General features: G+C 42.6%; 1 protein-coding gene and 1 pseudogene across 1 annotated transcript in view; one reads left to right on the top strand and one right to left on the bottom strand.

Annotated features, from left to right (window-relative positions):
• ANO6 (anoctamin 6) overlaps positions 1–13130 on the bottom strand; it is a 202355-nt gene that overhangs the window by 84262 nt on the left and 104963 nt on the right. The window lies entirely within an intron of this gene.
• On the top strand, positions 11744–11895 carry LOC119923507 (annotated as a pseudogene).

Below are 13130 nucleotides of genomic sequence, written 5' to 3'. Positions count from 1 at the left end.
TATTACAATGCTCTATCTGCGATAATGCTGCAAGAAACAATTGGGACACTATTTGCCGTGATCATTGCTTCAGGAAAATGATACAAATTGTCATTGTTTTAAAGGTAATTATTAAGCATCTTCCGAGTGCCACCTAATGTAGTGAGTGCTTGGAAAACTACAAGTACACGATTCATTTCTTGTTCACAAAGGGTATTATAATCTAATGGGAAGACAGTCATAAACATATTTACAGACTGGAATTAGAATAAATGATGGCTTGTACCTCTGAATGTTGATGATGAGTTTAAACTATTTCAGTGCAACAAGTGGCTGTTGGGAATTAATTAGGAAAGGGTTTTGGAGGGGGTGGGATTTTTGGAGGGCTTTGATGGTAGGGAGTGCCAAGGCCTGGAGGAATTGGGAAAGGGAATTTCTGGAAACAAGGAGTCGGAAGTGAGAGAGCTAAGAGAGTAGTAGAGTTAGGAGGTGAGTTTAGGAGAAGCAAAGAGTGTGAGTTGGGAGGAGTAGGTTGAAAAGGGTAGAAGTGCAAAATGGAAAAAGCTGCTGGAGATCCTTGAAGCTGATGGTGAGGATGGTTTTCATGGTATTTTTTAAGGGCTCACTATGTGCCAGGCACTGTATTAAGTACTGGGGTAAATGCAAACTAATTAGGTTGGGGACAGTCCATGTCCCACATGGGGCTCACACTCTTAATCTCCATTTTACAGATGAAGTAACTGAGGTACCAGAAAGTGAAGTGACTTGCCCAGGGTCAAATAGCAGAAAAGGAGAGGAGACAGGATTAGAACTCTGGTCTTCTCATTCCCAGGCCCATGTTCTTTCCATTAGACCAAGGCTGCTATTGTCTGATGGGGAAAAAAAAAGACAACCACTGAAGGATTTTAATGAATGGAGAGGTGTACACTGAGCAACTTTTCAGGAATTCATTCATTTTTCATTCAAACCTATTTATTGAGGGTTTACTATGTGCAAAACACTGTACTAAGCACTTGGGAGAGTAAAATATAAACAGACACTTTCCCTGCCCAAAATAAGCTTACATTCTGGAGGGTGAGACAGACAAATAAATATATAGCAGATATGTTCATAAGTGCTGTGAGGCTGGGAGGGAGATGAATAAAGGGAACAAGTCGGGGTGATGCAGAAAGGAGCAGGAGAAGGGGAAAGGAGGACTTAGAGAAGGCCTCTTGGAAAAGATGTGCCTCCCCTAAGGTTTTGAAGGTGGGGGGCGGGGAGTCATTTTCTGATGGATATGAGGAGGGAGGGGGTTCCAGGCCAGAGGCAGGAATTGAGCAAGAGGTCGGTGACAAGATGGACGAGATTGAGGTAGAGTGAGAAAGTTAGCATTAGAGGAGTGAAGTGTGTGAGCTGGGTTGTAGTAGGAGAATAGCGAGGTGATTTGACTGAGTGCTTAAAAAGCCAGTGGTGAGGAGTTTTTGTTCGATGCAGAGGTGGATGGGCAACCGCTGGAGTTTCTTGAGGAGTGGTCAGAAGATTTTTGTAGGAAAATGATGCTGGCAGCAGAGTGAAGTGTGGATTGGAGTGGGGAGAGACAGGAGGCAGATACAGTAATCAAGGCGGGGTAGGATAACCGCTTGGATTCACGTGGTAGCAGTTTGGGTGCAGAGGAAGGGGGAATTTTGGGGTTGTTGTGAAGTTGGAGCCGACAGGAAAATGATCTCTATTAGAGGCATGGAGAATATATTATAGTGGGGAGACCTGGAAGCAGGGAGACCAGTGAGGAGGTAGATACAGTAGTTTGACAAATACTTGACCTTGGGTTTGGCTGTTTGATGCGGGGAGGAAGGGGCAGGTTGGTGAAATTATTTAAAGGAATAATCAAGAGGATTTTAGAGGCTGAGTCTTTTTACAGTGGAAAGAGCATGGGCCTGAAAGTCAGAGCCCCTGAGTTCTAATACCAGTTTGGCTATTTCCCTGCTGTGTGACCTCAGGTAAGTGGCTTGAATTTGCTAAGCTCAATTTCCTCATCTGTAAAAATATGGATTCAAGACCTGTATTCCTTCTCCCTTAGACTGTGAAACTGATGTGGATTAGGGACCATATCTGTATCTGCCCCAGCTTGGCACAGGGCTTAGCACGTATTCATTCATTCAATCATATTTATTGAGCGCTTACTATTCATTCAATCGTATTTATTGAGTGCTCACTATGTGCAGAGCGCTAAGCACTTGTACTAAGCGCTTGGGAAGTACAAGTTGGCAACATACAGAGACGGTGCCTACCCAACAACGGGCTCACAGTCTAGAAGGGGGAGACAGACAACAAAACATGTGGGCAGGTGTCAAGTCAGAACAAATAGAATTAAAGCTAAATGCACATCATTAACAAAATAAATAGAATAGTAAATGCTTAACAAATACCACAATTATTAGTATTATTATGGTTACAGTAGAGTCCTTTTTTAAATGTTTAGCCATGCAGGCTGTTTGGGATCATCTTTCTTATACAATCCTAGTCACTCCTCTTTCAGATTTCATTCTGGGTAGAAAAAAGCTTTTCTATGTCTACTAGGTCAGCAGAACTGCATTTTCCTTACTGAATCTGGTCTTGAGTGAGCAGTTCCTTTGATCTGCCTGGAGGAAATTCATCTGGGAGCTGATTCTGTGCTCCTTCAATCCTCTTAAAAGGATCTGGAACAGCAGGCTCTGGCCTTCCCACACAGCCTGACCCCACCATAAGGGTTTTTGAATACAGAGAGAGATTTCTGATTCCTAGTCAATTATATCTTTTCCACGGCCTTGTAAAAGCACAGCTATGACCTTTCAGCCTTCCAGAAATCTATCTTCATTTCAGTAAGACATTCAAATAGTTCAGTCAAGTGTTTTTTGAAGTTCTTCCTATGTGTTTGGACCAAGGGCCAGAGACGAATAGAAAAATTTGGAAAAATCCACAGGCATCTTCCCCCTCTGACCTATAGGTGAATTTCATGGGACTTGTCTTGCTGATCTATAGATTTCCCCTCACCCTGGCCTTAATGTTCTCCATTTTACAGACTCTGGGTTTAAATTGTAAGACTGTAAGCTCACTGAGGGTAAAGATCATTACCCTCAGTGAGCTTACAGTCTTACAATTTAAACCCAGAGTCTGTAAAATGGAGATCATGTCCACTTATTCAGTTATACTCTACATACAGTAAGCACTCAATAAATACCATTGATTGATTAATTAAATTACTTCTAGGGAAAAAATCCATTTACAGTAGAGTGAAGCAGATTGGGAATCCTTTAACCTGAAAGAGGAAGACTGGAAAGGTGAGTTGACTACCCTGAGAACCTCATGAAGTTGAGCCCAAGGTAAAAGAAGGTCATCTGTGGGGATCAATCAATCTATGGTATTTATTGAGAGTTTACTGTGTGCAGAGCTCTGTACTAAGAGCTTGGGAGAGTATGATATAATGGAATTGGTAGACTCTGCTCACAAGAAGTTTAGAATCTGGAGGGGGAAACAGACTTTGAAATAATTATAGATAGGGGAAATGTCAGGGTACTAGTACTGAAGGTGGGATGAATATCAATTGCTTAAAGGGTACAGATTCAACTGCACAAGTGACAGAGAGAGCAATAATAATAGTAATTATGGTACTTGTTAAGCACTACTATATGCCAGGCACTGTACTAAGCACTGGATAACAACTGTGGTATTTGTTAAGTGCTTAATATGTTCCAGGGACTGTACTGAGTGCTGGGGTGGATACAAACAAATCGGGTTGGATACAGTCCCTGACCCATGCAGGGATCACAGTCTCAATCCCCATTTACAGATGAGGTAACTGAGGCACAAAGAAGTGAAGTGACTTGCCCAAAGCCACACAGCAGACAGGTGCAGCAATCGGGGCCGTAAGGAGAGAGAGGTATCCCTTTATCATCTGAGTTGAGGCAGGGAAGTCTGCAGGAGAGCCCTTAGAGACCTCAGAAAGTGTTTCTTTTACCCCTGGAGTGAGGGGAGAATAGTAGTAGTAGTAATAGAAGTAATAGGGGTAGTAGCAGAAGCAGCAAAGTTGTTTTGTTTCCCAGAATGTATGAAGCAGCACACTGAGTGCTGAAGACAGTTACATTCATTCATTCAATTCATTTAGTTGTATTTATTGAGCACTTACTGTGTGCAGATCACTGGACTAAGCACTTGGAACAAGCTTACAGTCTCAAAACAAGTAAATAAGTAGAATTATAGATATATACATATATACTTAAGTGTTGTGGGTTGGGGAGATGGGAGGAAGAGCAAAGGGAGCAAGTCAATGTGACTCAGAGGGGAGGGAGAGCTGAGGAAAACGGGGTTTAATATGGGAAGGCCTCTTGGAGGAGGTGCACCTTCATTAGGGCTTTGAATGGGGGAAGAGTGATTGTTCGGAGGACTGGAGAAGGGAGGGCATTCCAGGCCGGAGGTAGGATGTGGGCCTGGGGTCGGCAGCGAGACAGGTGAGACCAAGGCACAGTGAGAGGGTTAGCACCAGAGGAGTGGAATGTGTGGGCTGGGTTGTAGAAGGCAAGAAGGGAGGTGAGGTAAGAAGGGGCAAATTGACGGAGAGCTTTGAAGCCAATAGTGAAGAGTTTGTGTTTGATATGGAAGTTGATAGGCAACCAAAGGAGATTTTGGGGGAGGGAGGTGACATGCCCTGATCGTTTCTGTAGAAAAATAATGTGGGCAGCAGAGTGAAGTGGACTGAAGTGGAGAGAGGCCAGAGGTTGAGAGGTCAGAAAGGAGGCAGATGCAGTAATCCAGTAGGGATGGGATGAGTGATTATACTAACATGGTAGCAGTTTAGATGGAGAGGAAAGGACAGATCTTGGCAGTGTTTTGAAGGTCAGACTGGCAGGACTTGGTGATGGATTGGATATGTGGGGTGAATGAGAGAGTGGAATCAAGGATGACACCAATGTTATGGGGTGAGACAGGAAGTATGGGTATGCCGTCCACAGTGACAGGAACGTTCTGGAGAGGACAGGGTTTGGAGGGAAGATAAGGAGCTCTGTCTTGGACATGTTCAGTTCGAGCTGGTGGGAGGACATCCAAGTAGAGATGTCCTGAAGGCAGGGGATGCGAGCCTGGAGGGAGGGAGAGAGAACAGGGGAGGAGATACAGATTTGGGTGTCATCTGCATAGTTGATAGTTGAAGCCTTGGGAGTAAATGAATTCTCCAAGGGAGTGAGTGCAGATGAAGAATAGAAGGGGACCAAGAATTAAATCTTGAGGGACCCCTACAGTTAGGGCATGGGAGGGGGAGCAGGAGTCCATGAAGGAGACTGAGAATGAATGGCTAGAGAGATAAGAGAATCAGGAGAGGGCAGATTCGGTGAAGCCAAGGTTGGATAATGTATCAAGAAGAAGGGGATGGTCCACAGTGTCAAAGGCAGCTAAGAGGTTGAGGAGAATTAAAATGGAGTAGGAGCCATTGGATTTGGCAAGAAGGAGGTCATTGGTGACCTTTGAGAGGGAGGTTTCAGTGGAGTGAGACGGGCAGAAGCCAGATTGGAGCAGGTCCAGGAGAGAGTTGGAGGAAAGGAAATCGAGGCAGCAAGTGTAGATGACCCGCTCACTCAAGGAGTTTGGAGAGGAAGGGTAAGAGGGAGATGGAGTGATAACTGGAGGGGGCGGTGGGGTCTAGGGAGGGTTTTTTTAGGATAAGAGAGAACTGGGCCTGTTTGTAGACAGTGGGGAAGAAGCCATTGGAGAGTGAGCAGTTGAAGATGGTGGTTAAGGAGGGAAGGAGGGAAGGGGCGAGAGTTTTTATAAGGTGTGAAGGAATGGGGTCCGATGTGCATGTGGAGGGGGTAGCACTTGAGAGGAGGCAGGTGATCTCCTCTGAAGATACTGCTGGGAAGGATGAGAAAGTTGAAAAGGAGCCTGAGAAGAGGGGGGTTGGAGGAGAGGGAGAGGTGATTTTTGGGAGCTCAGACTTGATGGAGTTATAATAATAATATAATGATAGCATTTATACTATGCGCAAAGCACTGTTCTAAGCGCTGGGGAGGTTACAAGGTGATCAGGTTGTCCCACGGGGGGCTCACAGTCTTAATCCCCATTTTACAGATAACTGAGGCACAGAGAAGCTAAGTGATTTGCCCAAAGTCACACAGCTGGCAATTGGCAGAGTTGGTATTTGAACCCATGACCTCTGAACCTCTGACTCCAAAGCCCGTACTCTTTCCACTGAGCCATGCTGCTTCAATTTTCTTAATTTTTTTAATGAAGTAGATGGCCAGATCGTTGGGGGCAAGGGATGGGGGAGGAGGGGAGGGGAGACAGGGAGCTTGAGGACTCAATCACTTTGCCCTCTCCTACCTCACCTCACTCCTCTCCTCCTTGAATTCAGCCCAACACTTTGCCCCTCTAATGCTAACCTTCTCACTGTACCTCAACCTTGTCTATCTCGCGGCCGACCTCTCGTTCACATCCTGCCTCTGGCCTGGAACACCCTTCCTCCTCATATCAGAGAGACATATTTATTATTCTATTAATTTTATTAATCGTATTGAGCGCTTAACAAATACCATCATCATTATTATTATTATTAGGGAAAAAAGTGGAGTGAGGCTTCACACTAGCACCCCTGAACAACATAAACCTTCCTTAGGGTCACACTCCCAGGAAAAGCAATCACCTATAGATTTAGTTAACCACTTTAAACTGGCAGATCTATTTAAACATGAGTGAAGAAAATTATACATTTCATCCCAATTTCCACCACTCGCTACCTCTCATGAACTACAATGAGGACTTTTCACCACAGTCTGTTAGGAACAGATTGAAAATTAAACAGCTTTGGGATGCGCTTTTCTCCAGAAGAATCTGAGGCATGGGGTCAGTCTTTTCCTGCCAAATGCCATCATAAAAATAGTTTCTGATGGCACTTTTATGTTTCTAGTTTGTTTACCTTTCTGCTTAGTGTGACATGATGCAGTTGGGGACATAATGATAATAATAATAATAATAGGGACATGTTTATTTAATACTAATGAAGCTGTGCTGTAAAGGAGTTTAAGTGACTTAGTGACTTTGGGATTTCAGATTACAAAGCCAGTGTTCAAATCTCAAGGCTTTTCTTGATCTATTTCACAGGATTTTTTTTTCTTTATATAACATAATGGCCTTCCCGGTTTTGTTTTTAAATGTTCACCTGCATCTTACATTTTAATTCTATTGTGCTTTATTTCTATTTCTACTTTCTTTTGTCTAATGGTTGCTTAGTAAAATCCCAACTGGTAATTTTTGGAAAATATCACCTTCCTAAAAATAATTTTAGTTCAGGATCTAGCCCTCTGTAAAGAATTATCAAGATACTTAATCATTGTAATTATTACGTGTTGACTAGGTGCTAAATACTGGGGGGGAGGGCAGCTATGTAACAAAATCATATCGGACATAGTCTCTGGGACCAAGGTAGGGTCAGCAGGTATTTTATCCCCATTTTCCAGGTGAGGAAACAGGCATGGAACAGTTAGGTGACTTTCTGAAGGTCACTCAGTGGAAGAACTGGGACTAGAACTGAGGCCTTCTGACGTTCACACCCAAGCTCTTTCCACAGGGCCATGCAGGCTGTAGTACCTGGATTTTCTGTCAAGCGCTTGGTACAGTGCTTTGCACACAATAAGCACTCAATAAACCAGATTGAATGAATGAATAAAAGTAAGTGGAAAACCCTCTGGCTCTCTCTTAATGTGCCTTGATCTTGATTTAGAAAAAGAAATACCAGTATTCATTAAGTGCTTACCATGTACAGCGCACTGTGCTGAGCACTGGAAAAGAGGATACAAGAGGATTATTGTATTAGTGTATTAGTGTATCTGTATCTGTATTAGTGGATAGACCATGGGCCTGAGAGTCAGGAGGTCATGGCTTCTAATCCTGGCTCCACTACTTGTCTGCTGTGTGACCTTGGGCAGGTCATTTAATAATAATAATAGTAATAATAATAATGGCATTTATTAAGCTCTTACTATGTGCAAAGCACTGTTCTAAGTGCCGGAGAAGTTACAAGGTGATCAGGTTGTCCCACGGGTGCTCACAGTCTTCATCCCCATTTTACAGATGAGGTAACTGAGGCACAGTGAAGTGACTTGCCCAAAGTCACACAGCTGACAATTGGTGGAGCAGGGATTTGAACCCATGACCTCTGACTCCAAAGCCCAGGCTCTTTTCCACTGAGCCACGCTGCTTCTCTGTGCCTCAATTACCTCATCTGTAAAATGGGGATTGAGACTGTGAGCCCCAAGTGGGACAAGGGACTGTGTCTAACCTGATTTGCTTGCATCCATCCCAACAATTAGTACAATGCCTGACACATAGTAAGCACTTAACAAATACCATTATTATTATTATTATTGTTAATGAATTAAACATCTTGAAATGGTGAAATAAAAAAACAGCTCATTCAAGAGACCTATTTTATTGACTAAACTAACGCTAGCATTGTTCTTTTTAATGTTTATTTTAACAAGGCAGCTGTGGTTCCTTTAATTTCGATATGACTCATTTACACTGAACAAAAGGGATGTTTTAGACTGAGCCCACTGTTGGGTACGGACTGTCTCTATATGTTGCCAACTTGTACTTCCCAAGCGCTTAGTACAGTGATCTGCACACAGTAAGCGCTCAATAAATATGATTGATTGATTGATGTTTTAAAAATTGATCAAGCTTGTTTTCTTGGTTTATCTGCAAGCTCTAACAAATGATCATGTATATTATGTTTGCCTAGCAGGTTCACATCAAGAAGAGTCTGCTTACTGAGGACAACCAAGATTCCAGAGTCTAATAAACTGAGCTTCTCTACATGTCACTAGAGAGCGTATTATCAAGTACATAGTTATGTCAGACAGTTCATATTCCTTGCTAGAAATAAAATAAAATTCTGTTTGTTTTAGTTTCCATCCCCATGCCAGCGTAATTTTAACTAAGAATGTTCTACAAGTGCATAAAAAATAATTAATTTAGTTCCAGTGACCCACAGCTACAAGCACAAAAGAAATAAATTGGACATAATGAATAGTAAAAATCCTTGTCCTAATTTAGATCGCTCAGGACTGATGCCATATATCTTGACAAATCCACTCTGTCTTGTGAAGTGACCAAATTGAAGCCACAATCCAGTTGTCTGTATCTACCATAAGAGATTAGGTACATTCCAAAGCTCCATTATGGTACAGAGAGGAATAACAGTATTAAATATGTAAAGAGGACAGTACACTTTTCTACCTATCATTCTAAAATAAATTAAAGTTGTAGAGTTTCATAAAAATATCCTGAGTGCTTTATTAAGTTGTCAGGAGAATAAAGGAAAAAATAAATGAAGGTGACATGGTCACAAATACGGAAGCTTTCTGTCCTTAAACATCTTGACTTACACAATATTATACCTCTACAGTTCGGCTTTCAATTCATTTTAAAAATCAAGGCAAGCTACTGAATTATGCAGTTTTTAAAGTTGCCTAGAAATGAAAAACCCACTATCTTCTTAAGGTTGGAGAGTTTGTCATTTTGAAAGCAGTAGTTAATTTGCCCGCAAATAAAAAAAAAAACCTGAGTAAGCAGGCTATTCCAGTTCGAAAAAAGCTTTACTCTATTTAGAAAGTAGTTTCCAAACATTCCTGTAGTGTGAAGTTAGGCTAAATATTGATAGTGCTGTCATTAGCTTTTAAACTGAATACTTTTTTCTGAGTCTGAAAATAATACAATAAGGAATTGGGACTTAAGAAACACAACATGTAGCCAGAAATAACAGGCCGGGGGCAGCTTTGGAGCTCTTGGAGGTAGACTGCATTTCCCAAGTGGCAATATAATTACGGTGAGTCAGGCAATTTGGGTGGTGGCCATTTTTTGGTGGCAGGGGATGGGCAAGGCCTAGTTTGCCACTTGAGGTTTGGTCGCCCTTGGTCACGACCTCATTGGGCTCATGGAAAACTTACTCCCGAGAAGGAGATGGAACTGATGGATACATATGTGAATGGGCTTTGGGTGATCTGTGGATTTCATTTGTGCCGACTATTTCTGGGCCCCGTCACCATGATCCCTAAGAGCTCAAGGGAGTTGATCCTAACAGAGCAAACATTTGTCTCCAAGCTGTCAAAGTCCTGATGAAATTCAATGCTTCTTAAGGAAAGTTGGGGATTTTGGAGGGGAACCTGTCTTCGGGATACTCTCTGCCAGGCAGCCTTTAAGAAGCATGGGCACTGTCAGAAGAAAATGAATGAAAATGGCTCCAAGATCAGCAAGCGTTTATTCAGTGAAACCAGATATCAAAAGCACCTATAGAGCCTCTCAACTCTGACAAAAGGAATGTTTACTGAAATCTGCTTCTGGGAAACAGAACGAACTGGAAGCAAATGTGCCAAGAAGTGGGATGCCAAGGCTGAAAAGATATAGGGCTAGTAAAATAAACCAAACCAAGGGCTTTGACACATGGAGAAGCAGCGTGGCTCAGTGGACAGAGCCCGGACTTTGGAGTCAGAGGTCGTGGGTTCGAATCCCGCCTCCGCCGCATGTCTGCTGTGTGACCTTGGGCAAGTCACTTAACTTCTCGGAGTCTCAGTTCCCTCATCTGTAAAATGGGGATGATGACTGTGAGCCCCAAGCGGGACAACCTGACCACCTTGTATCCCCCCAGCGCTTAGAACAGTGCTTTGCACATAGTAAGCACTTAACAAATGCCATTATTATTATTATTATTATTATCCCTGAACACCCCTACTTTTAGAAGTAGTGTGGCCTAGTGGATAGAGCATGGATTTGGGAGTCAGAAGTCATGGGTTCTAATCCCAGCTATGTCACTTGTCTGCTGTGTGACTTTGGGCAAGTCACTTAACTTCTCTGTGCCTCAGTTACCTCATCTGTAAAATGGGGATGAAGACTGTGAGCCCCACGTGGGACAACCTGATTACTTGGTATCTAACCCAGTGCTTAGAACAGTGCTTGGCACATAGAAAGCGTTCAACAAATACCATCATTATTGTTATTATTATAGAGCACGGTCCTGGGAGTCTGAAGGACCTGGGTTCTAATCCCAGCTCTGCCACTAGTCTGCTGTGTGACCTTGGGCGAGTCACTTCTCTGTATCTCATTGTCCTCATTTAAAAAATGGGGATTAAGACTATGTGCCCTTTGTGGGAAAAGGACTGTGTCCAACTAATAATAACAATAATAATAATAATAATTTTGGTATTTGTTAAGCACTTACTATTTGCAAAGCACTGTTTTAAATGCTGAGGAGGATACAAGGTGATCAGGTTGCCCCATGTGGGGCTCACAATCTTAATCCCCATTTTACAGATGAGCTGAGGTTTAGAGAAGTTAAGTGACCTGCCCAAAGTCACACAGCAGACAAGTGGCAGAGCCGGGATTTGAACCCATGACCTCTGACTCCTAAACCCGTGCTCTTTCAACTGAGCCATGCTGCTTCTGTTAGATTATTTAGCACAACTAGATTACCTTGTATCTACCCCAGCACTTAGGATACTGCCTGGCAAACAGTGAGTGCTTAACAAATACTATTATTATTATTATTATTATTATTATTATTATTATTATTATCAGGAGACACCTCCATCATAGACCTGATCGGCACATATGCATATATCTGTAATTTATTTATTTACTTATATATATTAATTTCTGTCTCCCTTCTAGACTGTGAACTCACTGTGGGCAGGAATGTGTCTGTTTGTTGTTATATTGTAATCTCCCAAGCACTTAGTACAGAGCTCTGTGCACAGTAAGTGCTCAGAAAATATGACTGAATGAAAGAACAGCTGGTTTTCCCAGAGTGAGACTCATCCATTGCACTTTGGGTGTGCTGACCCCTGTGATTACCTCAAATGCAGGAAACTCGACTGCGAAATTTGTGGTAGTGGGGGACTACCTTAGTGCTTTTCCCTGATGCTATGTTTAGAACATCAACATTTATTCCTTTTCCCTGATGCTATGTTTAGAACATCAACATTTATTCCTTTAATTTTCAATAGTGGATTTTTAGGAAAGGGTGATTGGCTAGTGGGTTATCTTTTCCTGTATGGGGTTTTGTGTGGCTCTCTACCACCAAATTTAGAGCCAAAGTAAGTACTATGTGACAAACACTGTGCTAAGTATAAGATGACCAAGTAGCTACCCTTCAGGGCTCACAGAATAAGAGGGGCGGGAGAACAAATTTTGAATCCCCATTTTACATATGAGGAAACTGAGGCACTGAGAAGTTAAGTGCCCAAGGTCATATTGCAGGCATGTTTCAGGGTCAGGACTAGAACCCAGGTCACCTGATTCCCAGGCACATGCTCCTTTGCTTTCCCTTCTGCATCACATAAGCACTTGGATCTGTGGCCTATGGGCATTTGATATTCACCCCACTCCAGCCCCGTGGCACTTTTGTACATATCTTTAATTTATATATAATAAATTATTTATTTATATTAACATCTGTCTCCACCTCTAGATTGTAAGCTTGTTATGGGCAGAGAGTGTGTCTGCTAATTCTGTTTTATTATACTCTACCAAGAGCTTAGTACAGTGCTCTGCACATAATAATAATAATGGTATTTGTTAAGTGCTTATTATGTGCCAAGCATTGTTCTAAGCGCTGATAATGATAGTATTTGTTAAGTGCTTACCATGTGCCAAGTAGTGCTATAAGTGCTGGGGGGGATACAAGGTAATCAGGTTGTCCCAAAGGGGGCTCACAGTCTTAATCCCCATTTTACAGATGAGGTAATTTAGGCACAGAGAATTTAAGTGACTTGCCCAAAGTCACACAGCTGACAAGTGGCAGAGCCGGGATTAGAACACATGACCTCTGATTTCCAAGCCTGGGCTCTTTCCACTGAGCTACGCTGCTTCTCATAACTATGGTATTTGTCAAGCACTTACTATGTGCCAAGCACTGTTCTAAGCACTGGGTTAGATACAAAGTAATCAGGTTGTCCCAGATGGGGCTCCCAATCTTAATTTCCATTTTACATTTGAGGTCACTGAGGTACAGAGAAGTTAAGTGGCTCCCCCAAAGTCACACAGCTGACAAGTGGCAGAGCCGGGATTAGAACACATGACCTCTGATTTCCAAGCCTGGGCTCTTTCTACTGACCCACGCTGCTTCACATACTTATGGTATTTGTTAAGCACTT

The sequence above is a fragment of the Tachyglossus aculeatus genome, chromosome 2 (assembly GCF_015852505.1).
Source record: "Tachyglossus aculeatus isolate mTacAcu1 chromosome 2, mTacAcu1.pri, whole genome shotgun sequence".
NCBI lineage: Eukaryota > Metazoa > Chordata > Mammalia > Monotremata > Tachyglossidae > Tachyglossus > Tachyglossus aculeatus.
The sequence above is the reverse complement of the archived record's forward strand: the minus strand, read 5'-3'. Positions and strand labels throughout refer to the sequence as shown.